This window comes from Periplaneta americana, chromosome 3, assembly GCF_040183065.1.
Source record: "Periplaneta americana isolate PAMFEO1 chromosome 3, P.americana_PAMFEO1_priV1, whole genome shotgun sequence".
In the NCBI taxonomy this organism is placed as follows: Eukaryota; Metazoa; Arthropoda; class Insecta; order Blattodea; family Blattidae; genus Periplaneta; species Periplaneta americana.
In genome coordinates, this window is record NC_091119.1 from 138,906,445 (window position 1) to 138,918,817 (window position 12,373).

Consider the following 12,373-nt stretch of genomic DNA (forward strand, 5'->3'; position numbering starts at 1 on the left):
ATGCATGTGTCATTAAATTTTCACTGTATTATTACACAGCCGAGGGACAGTGTGCTTAATGGTATAGCCATCTAGGACTAAGAATGGGAGCTGGAAATTGCTACTATTTGCTTTATTGGACCCTGGACAGAGACAGAGAAAGAGAATTTTGCGGAATGTTGAAGGACTGTAATTTCAAGTATATGGTTAGTGCCAGGATGTCGTAAGTTGAGAAAAAACTGTGTAACAATTTATGACTTTTATAAAAAGAAGTTACATTTTGTATACAAATACAATTCTTTCCTTATTATAAGCACGACAAATTAACCTATAGTAACAGATTTTTAGTAAATGCTTGTAGTACAGTAGTTCATCAAATAAAGAAGGGCTGAAAATGAGTGTCACAGATATATTTTCTTACAAGTTACATTGTACTTATTTTATAAAAGTTCAATTCCTTTATCATATACCGAATGATGATAATGTTAAAATAACTACTGAAGCTTTCCTGGCGACGAGATAATTCAAAACGTTCTCGAGCTTCCAGCCAGGTAATAAATTGGTGATCCACCGACGTTTCGAGGATGTTCATCTTCCTCGTCTTCAGGATTAACTGATATCTTGCTCCTTATTTATATTGCCGGGAGGAGGAATAGTCAGCCGAAGAACTGGACGCTGATTGGCTGTCCGTGTTCCATGTTATGTTACTTTCTTATCTCTAACATTTCAGTGTCTTGATGCTTGAGGAATCTTAGAAACCCGACTTGAAACATTAATAAATGTCGGAGTACTTCACTGTTTTTTTAGAGAAATTTCGAATTATGTTAAGTAAATTGTTATGTTTTCATATCTAAGGGCCGTATTCATAGACATTTTTAGCGCGGGCTTTCGGTGGATTATCAGCGTTTTTCGTATTTATAAATCAGTGTTAGCGATAGGATATGATTTGAATTCTGTACTAGTAACCAATGGATAGCCGGGGCTAGCTTAGTACGCTCGTAGCGCGTGCTGCGAAATGTCTATGAATACGGCCCTAAGATTTTATTATCTGATAATAAAATCATGGAACACGGACAGCCAATCAGCGCCCAGCTCCTCGGCTGAATACTTCTCCCCCGACAATATAAATAAGGAGCAAGATATCCCCCTAAATATCAGTTAACCCTGAAGACGAGGAAGATGAACATCCTCGAAACGTCGGTAGATCACCAATTTATTACCCGGCTGGAAGCCCGAGAACGTTTTGGATGATAACGTTTATTTCATTAAACCAATACATGTAACATAACAAAATTAATATCACGTGAAGAATAAGGAATTATGAAAGAATGTTTGCATAATAATAAATATTTATTATTATTATTATTATTATTATTATTATTATTATTATTCATTTGCAAAAAAATAAAGTGTAGACAGTGCACTGCACATTGATGGCAACGGATCCTTAATTCTTCTCGGGTTTCTAAGTTTTGCCAAGTGTTATTGTTTAGTCAACAGTCCGAAGATAGGTCTGAATCTCATAAGAGATACTAACAAGCAACCACTTATGAGGCAACAAGCCAAGAGATAATGGGTTAGGGCGGCCAGTTCCTTTCCCCCTCCATTGCATACATCACTGACTAGCTACATATTACACTAATCAGACTTGAGATGAATAGAAACAGCATTGTTCTTCCACTAACACATTTCGTCAAGCGAGGTGCACTGCCTGATAATAGACGTAAATATCAGCCGGAATTTCAATCAGAGGTACGTCAAGTGTAAAGATAGGGAAATCTTAGAGATTAGAATGTAACATAACGGAAGTAAAACAAGTCGAAATATTTTCCAATAAATAGTTATAAAATATGTTCCATCTCAGGTTTCTAAGTTTCGTCAAGCATTAAGGTAATGAAATCTTAGAGATGAGAAAGTAACATAACGAAAGTAAAATAAATCGAAATTTCTCTAAAGAATAGTGGACTACTCCGACATAACAGTAATTATGTAGGTCTAAATAGCAGTGGTCATATTAGTGTAGATTTGTAAGTAAGTAAGTAAGTAACTATCAGGGCATGATATCATTTATCTATCGTTTAATCTGCAGTGTCCTAAATCGACTCCTAGAGTAATTACTTACAGGGATATCAAAAGAATAGATGATATCGCACTGAAAGAAGACGCTGCGCAACTTCCATGGCACATGATCTGGACATTACGAACTGCAGACGAGAAAGTAGACTTATTCAATACGTTAATAGTTCAACTTTATGACAAACACGCACCATTAAAGACCAAACGTACCAGAAAGACCCCAGCCCCTTGGATGACGACTGAAATACGTAGCCTGATGTCCGAACGCGACTTAGCCTATAGGAAATACACCCGCAATAAAAACGACGAATATTTTAACTTATATAAACACCTAAGAAACAGAACGACTCAACTAATAAGAAACGCTAAACTCAAATACTCCTACAAACTTATAGAGCCCAACACAACCCCTTCCGAGTTATGGAAAAATCTGAAGGCCATTGGACTTGGAAGGGCTAGTGAACAAGCAGACATACCCATCCCACTTGACCGATTGAACGAACACTTTGTAAAGGACCCGACCTTAAACAACACAACGAAACAAGACACAGTTTTGCCTGACTCAGCTCCCCCAACTCGAGACAAATTCTATTTTACTGACGTCACTCCTATTGACGCAATGAAAGCCATCCGACGCATCAAGACGAAAGCTCAAGGGCCAGACAACATTAGCATATTACTCATACAGAAAATACAAGACATAGTAATACCTACAATTGCACACATATTCAATAGTTCCTTAATCACTTCAACTTTCCCTAAAATATGGAAGCAAGCTTTCGTTCTTCCTCTTCCAAAAGTCAAAGTTCCCACCGACCCGAACGACTATAGACCAATCAGTATCCTGCCAGCCATATCAAAAGCACTGGAAAGAATCGTACACAGACAAATTACTAACTACATGAACGAACACAAACTATTCGACAAGTATCAGTCAGGTTTCAGAGCTGGACACAACACAAGCACTGCTCTACTTAAAGTGACAGAAGACATTCGTGAAGCAATCGACTCTAATAAAGTAACAATACTAACACTTCTTGACCTTAGCAAAGCTTTCAACTCTGTAAATTTCGACCTGCTCACCCATAAATTGAGAAATCTGCATTTGTCAGAGACTGCTGTGAGTTGGTTCGAATCCTACTTACGGGAAAGACAACAATGTGTTGTATCCGGGAATCGAAGCTCTTCCTGGTTTAACATAACATCAGGTATACCACAGGCTTCGGTACTCGGACCATTGTTGTTCACAATATATGTCAGTGATATTACATCTCATGTAAGGCATTGCAACTATCACTTGTATGCTGACGACCTTCAATGCTACATCTCTTCCCGCTTAGATCGAATAAATGACGCTATAGATAAATTGAACAAAGACATTGACTCGATTGTGACATGGACAAAGAAATTCCATCTTAATATCAATCCTGGAAAGACACAAGCAATCATATTAGGACACAAACGGCAAACCGACGCTGTAAAGCACCTCGACATTTCCCCCGTTAAAGTAAGTACAGTGCATATCCCTTTCAGTTCTTCGGTAAAAAATCTTGGCATTCACATGGATAATAATCTCAACTGGGACATGCAAATCACAGAAACCTGCAGAAAAGTATATTCTATTATTCATGTGCTAAAAAGGATAAATGTTCATCTTCCCTCTTGCTTAAAAAAGTCCCTTGTGCAGACCCTTGTATTTCCCTATTTTGGCTATGCTGACATTTTACTGACTGACCTTTCCAGCGACAACAAAATGAAACTTCAACGTGCTCATAATTTGTGTGTACGTTTTGTAAGCAATGTTCGTAAATATGATCATATTACCCCATCCCTGGAAGCAATAGGTTGGCTTAAACTAGATAAGAAAAGAAATTTACATTCACTTCTCTTTCTCTTCGAAATCTTGAACTCTTCTATTCCTTCGTACCTGTCGTCTCGCTTCACTTACCTTTCTTCCCACCACAATCTGAACACACGCTCTCGCCATGAAACAATACTAACAATACCATCCCATCGCACCTCCTCATACTCATCCTCTTTCACAATAGCCCTGCCAAGACTCTGGAATTCGTTACCTGCTAGCATCAGGGACTGTCGAAATAAAATTCAATTCAAACGCAAACTTACTAGGCACTTGGTCAGTAATTGAGACTCGTTCAGACATGGTTTCTTGTAAATAGTTCTTTTAATCTACCACAAAATATCTCAATATCCGGTAATTTCATCACTATAGAATTTTGTTATTGTAGGTTTAATTTGTAATTTAGTAAATACAAAAATATTCTTTGTTCTTAACTTCTATGATAAAATGTCTAGCTTTCATTAATCAGGTATTCTTGTCGTACTTTAATTTTTATTGTAATTGTAATTGTAAATTTAATATTAATTGTAATCTTATTGTTCATGTTATAGTTGTAATCCCCTGGTAGAGGGGCAGAGAAGGCCTGACGGCCTTATCTCTACCAGGTTAAATAAATAAGTCTAATCTAATCTAATCTAATCTAATCTAATCTAATCTAATCTAATCTAATCTAATCTAATCTAATCTAATCTAAGTAAGTAAGTAAGTAAGTCCTAGATTGATGTTAATTTTTAAACGCGTTTTTAAACAACTTTTTTATGTAAATATGCACCTATATCTCAGAAACTATTAGTATTACAGAGCTGAAATTTTGCACACTCGCTGTACATCATATAACGACTTAATGAGAGCATTTTTGCATTGCTATAATGCTACGTTTACACGGCGACAGTTTATGGGTAGAGAAGAGAGCTAGAGATTGTAGCTGAGTATCACCAGGTAAACGGTTTTGAGAGCAGGTATCTCGTTGACTCTAGTATCTAAATAGAGAGTCTAAATAGAGAGGCCTTGAAAACTGCTCTCGCCGTGTAAACACCCTGAACAGAGAACTCGCATATACTGTCCGCTCTCATTAAAGCTACTCTAAATTATTCAGCTAAGTTGATATTTTTCATTAACTTTTGCGTACGAGATTTAAAAGGTGGCGCATAACTCTTGAAATACAGGTCTAAAGTAATAATCATGCCACGTTTACACGGCGACAGTTCAGAGCAAAGTTCTGAAGAATCAGGAGAGCTCTCTAACAGAGTGTTTACACGGTGACAGAATATAGCTTCTATAAACCCATTAGCGAGCTCTCATGAGATTTATATAACTCTAAACTCTAATGTTACTCTCCGGACCGTTTACATGGTGCAGACAGTTTAGAGTGAGAGTAAGTGTTGAGAGAGAGCATTTAAAGAAGAATAGGCTAGTCATGCGTTTTTATGACACATGCATTCATCTAACTTCTGAGCAGTGTGTAACCTGACCGCACATAGCACTTGCGTTAGTAATATTGTTGGTTGAGTCATTATTTATTTATTCGCATGGAATAGGCTACTATAATTGCACGAAGGGCGGAGCTGATAGTCTCGATCAAAAATGTGCAAATTATAGCTCAAGTCGGCACACATGGAATTTACGTTCTATGAATCAGAGGTGCATGAAAATACACCAATGGGAAGAGAAACTCAAGAAGTTTAGTTGTGGCAACACTGCCTCATAATAGCGCATATAAACAAATTTGTTCATTCTTGACGGGAAATGGCTGCTATAGAGGACAGAAAATCTTAATTTTCATGTGAACCAGTCGGTTATTAATGTGCAACGGCATTATCGAACAAAGTTTGGTGCAGATTAACCCAGTGGGTCCTAAAAAGATTTGAAGACACGATTCTTCGCAAACGGTTGCGATTTCATCCTTACCTACTACAGTTGCTGCAAGCCCTAAAACCAGAGAAGAAAGTGCTACGAAGAAATTTTTGCACAAGTATGTAGACTTTAGTTGAAAACGATGATGAATTTATTCGTTCCGTGGTGTTTTCTGACGACGTCACTTTTCAACTTTCTGGTAAGGTGAACAGTCATAACCTCAGAATCTGGGGGTCGGAAAATCCGCGTATCTACGTGAAACTCGAATATAGGCTTGATGTGTGCCGTGTTAGCAAGGGGGGGGGGGAGACACAAATTCAGACGCCTCAACAGTCTCAGCTAGTTTTGACAATGCCCGATTTCTCAGGTCCTTATTATAATTCTTGTCAAATACATCCCACAAACAACTTTCCAATTCATATGCTTCAATCAATCTTCGTCTCTTCGACACTCCATTGTTTCTTTGCCGCCATTTACACTGCTTCTGTCGCGAGAGTTTATGAAAAAGTTCAACTCAGTTGAATAATTTAGAGTAGCTATAATGAGAGTTGAGAGGATATGCGATTTCTTTGTCCAGGGTGTTTACACGGCGAAAGCAGTTTTCAAGGCCGCTCTATTTAGTCTCTCTAAAATCTAATTAGAGTCAACGAGATACCTATTCTCAAAACCGTTTACACGGTGATATAGCTCGAACGGAACCTGGTGAAGCTTGACCTTGATGGAGAAACCAGTTCTACGGGCGGTTAGGAGTGGAGGGGGTAACGCTTGTTCAGTCTCGCTTGCACGTCGTCACTGCATGATGGAAGAATACAGTATTTGGCTATACTCAGCTATAATCTCTAGCTCTCTTCTCTAAACTCTCGCCGTGTAAGCATACAGACGCCAATTCCGCCGCTCAGATCGCTGTTCTGTTTTAGATATTCGTAGCAGAACACTTAGTGACATTGACATTTGGGGCATTTAAAGGACCCCTCTACCTCCATGCCCCCCAAGTGCCTTCATGGCATGTTACGGGGATACCTTTACCTTTTACCGTTGCGTATTAAATACTTCGTACAATATTTTATGGTCAATAGATGCAATTTCAAAACTTCTACGTCTCAATTATATTAAAATAAATGGTTGTTATTCTTCATATGAAAAGATATTACATATTATAAACTCAGGCACTACTTTCCAGTTGTTCAATTCATACAATACCTTTCGGACATAATGAAAGAAACTTAATACATTATACATGAGCACTGTAGTCTACCCTTTTCCCGTGTTTATTTATTATTATTATTATTATTATTATTATTATTATTATTCATAATTTATTCTGTTAAGAACAATACAATAATGTGTTTAGGGTACAAACATGTTGCTAGGAAGTGTAGTGTGACCAACAGCCTTTCCTTTATACTAACGGCAATCCTCATAGTTATGTCTGTTTTGCCAATTGCAGGTCCGATCAAAGTTATTAATTTTTCTATTTCTGATGATGACATCTTCAGAAAATTTTTTAACTGAAGTGGATCTTCCATCCTTAACTCACTGACAAGGCACGTGTAAGCTTCATGCGTGTTCTGGCGAGATATCCAGGTTTTTCCCACGTAGATCTATTTCTCCTCTGCCTTCCTATCTTCAGAACAATTGCAATCACTACAGCCGCTGCAATACGTTGTGCTTCTGCCATAATTGTAAACGCACTGACCAGCCTGCTCTCAACACTTTCTCTCACTCTAAACTGTCTGCGCCATGTAAACGGTCCGGAGAGTAACACTAGAGTTTCGAGTTATATAAATCTCATGAGAGCTCGCTAATGGGTTTAGAGAAGCTATATTCTGTCACCGTGTAAACACTCCGTTAGATAGCTCTCCTGATACTTTAGACCTTCTCTCGCTCTAAACTGTCGCCGTGTAAACCTAGCATAATATGCATTACAAGATTTAGATGTATTTCTGTGTTGAAAATTTTAGGTTTTTCTCGGTAGAATTTTTATAAAAGTATATTATTTAAAAAAATACATATAAAACCGAGCTAGATTTATAATTTTGCTCGCGAATGTATATAAGTATATTGCAAATGTGTATGAAACATTTTAGCCAAGTAGATTAACCAATTTTCAAGAGAAAGGTCCATGAATTCAACATTTTTTTCTAGTTTCATTTGAATACAATTTTTTAAAACTCAATTATAACAGTTAATATAATAAACTAACCATCAATATAATCCTAAAAGCATGTAGAGTAACATGTAAAAATGTGAACATAAGAACTTTTATACTTTCGGAGAAGTAATCATTTACAATCAGCATTGCGCACTATGAAAACACCTAGACTACCTTGTCCCCTTAAAAACGCATTTACAGTGTGACGGAACCTTCAGGGAAACCTGGCGTCGCTGCACTTAAGGGTTCCTCGGCTAGTGTACACTGTTCTGCGTTCCTACGTTATACCTCAGGAGTAGCAAGTCTTATGCCAGTCTGTGGAATTCTAAAGGTGAAGTCAATTAAGAACAATGCCAAAATTTACTAATCGTGAGTATCTAGATATGCTTTTTATTTATGGGGAATTAACCATTCGCTGTTGCAACGTATCCACTTCCAATCTCTCAATAGAAACTCGATCTTTCCGTAGTCATTACAGATAGAAAAACGGTTATTCGAACTTATCTACTAGTTTTATTTATATCTATTACTGGTTAAAATTAATGCACCCTTTTACCCTTTAGAATTATTTATTACGATTTAAAGGGCTGCAAACATGTTTTGGTTCGCACTAGTAAAATAAAGTGTTATAACTTTTTAAAATTTCTAAGCACTATTCATTATCGAAATACTCGCACAAAGATATTTTTGTAAAAGTTCTGCTAGGGTACACCACTTGCTAAGATTGGGATAACTTTGGGGCTATCTGTCACAGATATCTGCCTGTCACGTAGCTAAGCCCTATCTAACCTCGTCACAAAACCCGTGTTATCGATATCACACTCTATTGGTTGCGAAGTGTTTTACGTACAGTAGTGAACTTAATATTCAATGAGAATATTTACTGTAATTATTTATTACTCGCCAAAAAAGAATCTTCGCTAAAATATTTCCGAAATACTATCAATCAATATATTTTAGTTCTGTTTATTTCTTAAAAAAAAAAAAAGAAAAGGATTTAATGTAATGGTTACGAAACTAGCATGATTCATATCATATGGTCCAATGAACTGATTTAAAATGATTATTGACAAAACATCATATTACTACACAAATACAAGTACAAGAAATAGACACATAGGTAATGAAGTTTCTGTTACATCTTATATGAAAGTATGTTGAAATGGAGAACCATACCTTATCTTTCAGTACAAAGAAATTCCTTTGCTATGCGTGTTATGAAGCTCCTGACCTCTCTGCTGCGCAGGTGGTCGCTCTCCCAATTGTATTAACAAGGCTTCTAAGCAGAACACTACGCCTAGAAAAAATTAATTTTCTCTATCAGCCATGATACAAAACTACATAGTTAAGAGAATTACCGCATATCATTTTCAAATTAGATAATCATTAATTACGTAATAAAATAAATACAATATATAATTTTAATTTATTACTTATAGCTAGAGACCGGAATCTTAGGCACTACTCTTGGAAGTTAAGTGAGTACGGAGATTGTGCAATGAGTCAAATGACCTGAAGAAGAACAGTGGCGCGTAGTGCTGTACGATTCAAAATAGACTACTCTCGCATCAAGGTCAAAACCACAGTGTACAGTAGTAGGGCTGTGATGTGTATTACAAAAAACAAACATAGTCTTTGCTGTAAACTTTTAACTTAAAATGTTACTCTTTCATAGGCACTACTCTTAATGAAATGTTTAAACCTACATTACAACAAAGTTTTAACTTAAAATGTTGCTGTTTCATAGGTATCGCTCTTAATGCAATATTGATTCCCATATTACGATAATCTGTACAGTAACAGGTCCAAACAAATTATACTCGTACTGCGTTGCACCACAGCACTGTAGTGCCCTGGTACCGTCTTGTATAAAATCAAACGTAGAAGGAAGGGAGTGAAGCTATCGCTGATGACACAGATGTGGAGTGAGTAAACTAAGCTTACTTGACTCTCACCACTAATCCCCATCTCTGCACTAAACTAACATGTGGGAGCTCTCTTAAGAGGAACCTCAATAGGGAGAAACAGGCAGGATGCACACAGCTTGTATTAAGGAATAACTTAATATCTATTTCCCTCTCTGATAATCGAACTCGACACTTCTGAATTCGTAGCAAGTTTTAGAAAGTGAGAAAAAGAAAGAGAGATCCTTAGGGCAAATTTGTTACAAATGCAGAATACGGCGCTTACAAAATAAAACCAAAAATTTATAAAATATAGTTGGCTGAATTCTAATGTGCAGTTTTGACATTTAAGCCATATTTATATTAAAGAAACCGATAAAAGAATATAGACTAAAAATCTTTAAAAATAGAATGAAACAAAATTTAAAGGACTTAGCCCATTAAGAAGTAAAATCGCTATTGAAAATAATAATAATAATAACAACAACAATAATAATAACAATAATAATAAAGGTTTATTTAACCTGACAGAGTTAAGGCCATATGACCTTTTCTAACACTCAACCAGGATGAAAGAGTAATGGAACGGAGAAAAATTCTCTCCGGCGCCGGGATTTGAACCCGGGTTTTCAGCTCTACGTCCTTCGGTCCTGGGTTCATAGATATCTATGACGTAGTGCAGAGGGCGGCCACTGGAGGGAGCCCAAGAGTTCGAACTTGATACTGAGATGATTCTTCCGACGCCGGGGTGGAATCCGGTGTGGCTTAGTGGATAAAGCGTCAGCACGTAGAGCTGAAAACCCGGGTTCAAATCCCGGCGCCGGAGAGAATTTTCCTCCGTTCCATTACTCTTTCATCGTATGATAACGCAGAGTATCTGCATGGAAATATCATATGTACTTCGGTACATTAAAATAATATATACTCAACCAGGAGTAAAACTGCGATACAAAAAACTACAAATTTACAAAGTAAAGTACACTGCAATTTTACATACAAAACTGAAATAGATAATCATAATAATGTAAACAACAAGTCGGTGGAAATCAGACATCATATAACATATAGAAAGAAAGGAAAATGCTTAATAAAATGTGAACAGTATATCAAAATAAATGAGACATACAAAACATAAAAATATAAGACTAATAACAATAATAATAATAATAATAATAATAATAATAATAATAATAGTGAAGTGCAAAACATACAATGAACACAATATTTTAGATACACACAGTAAGGAAAATTATGATTATATATAGCTCAAGTTATCACATTATGGATATACCACCAAGTTATCAAGTTATAGAAGAAATCAATGCATTCAAATACTTAGGAAATTTAATCTTACACGAGAGACGGAAGGATATTAATAAAAACTAAGTAAATTAAACATAACAGGAATAATAAATAACATATTTAAACCAAAGATAATATTTAAAAAATTAGAATCGAATTATACAACAAATTGACTCTTTTTACTCTGATACCGCAAAAAATCTTGGATCATCAAAGAAGCAGACGTGTCAAACATTATAGCAGCAGAAATGAGATTCATGAGAAAAACAACCCGTTACTATTGCTAAGACTGCAAAGTTAACGCAGAAATAGCAGAGGATTTGAAAATAACGCCAGTCTTGGAAAAAATTGAAACTTACAAAACAGAATAGTTGCAACATGTAGACCAGCGGTGACCAAAGCGGGTGTCGTGATTACATCGTGTAATCACAGATATTCAAACGGGTACGAGGAGTTTCCTGTACATTGCTGTGTGTTTCATTCACGTACTACAGGCAAGCAGTGACGGTATCATGTCGCTCTACAAACTCTGTCTCTACAAGCAGTAAGAGGTGGTTTCGTAAAGAATGAGAAGGAGAAATTTTTTGTTGTTCTGTCGGACAAAATGTAATATGTTTACTTTGCTCAACGATTCAATTAGGAGTATATAGAAACATTAATTGCCACGCTGAATAATGTATTATTATTATTATTATTATTATTATTATTATTATTATTATTACTGACCACTACGTATGTGTTTGTATAATTCTTCTGTACGTGCATGAATATTGACATTTTTAGATCTTCTCCCTAGAAGGATAAAATTATTAGGTTTTATCTCAATTTTAATCTTCTTAATCCTTAGATGAGGGTAAATATTTATTAGGCCTAGTTATTCATTTAATAATAATAATATTGTAGAAAACTGATTCAATATTATGTGCCAACAAACTGTTAAACACCAGGAACATGTCTTAAATCATAGCTAGGAAGAGAAAAATAAGAGACAAATAAATGTAGGGAAGTCAGCTACCTAATGAGGTTTGAAATATCTCGTGCTCTAACCCCTTTTAATAGAACAGAGTTTCTCAAAAGATGATTAAAATAGCTGCAATAACTTGTCCATAAGAAGTTTTTAATTTTGAAAAACTACGAATTTCTCGATCAAGTATCGAGAAAAGAATTTAGAAAATTCCTGATTATAGTCAAGAGGAAGGTTAAAAAAGAAGCAAGAAAAATCGTATATTATTCACTGGCTTTTGA

General features: G+C 36.0%; 1 protein-coding gene across 7 annotated transcripts in view; it reads right to left on the minus strand.

The window, feature by feature from the left end:
- LOC138696564 (A-type potassium channel modulatory protein KCNIP1-like) overlaps positions 1–12,373 on the minus strand; it is a 728,319-nt gene that overhangs the window by 267,355 nt on the left and 448,591 nt on the right. For 6 of the 7 annotated variants that reach the window (XM_069821688.1, XM_069821685.1, XM_069821687.1 and 3 more), the window contains one exon: positions 9,099–9,219. The exons of the other annotated variant lie outside the window; for it this stretch is intronic. The gene's annotated coding sequence lies outside the window, so the exon portion shown is untranslated. The remainder of the gene's footprint in view (positions 1–9,098; positions 9,220–12,373) is intronic. 7 annotated transcript variants of the gene reach the window in all.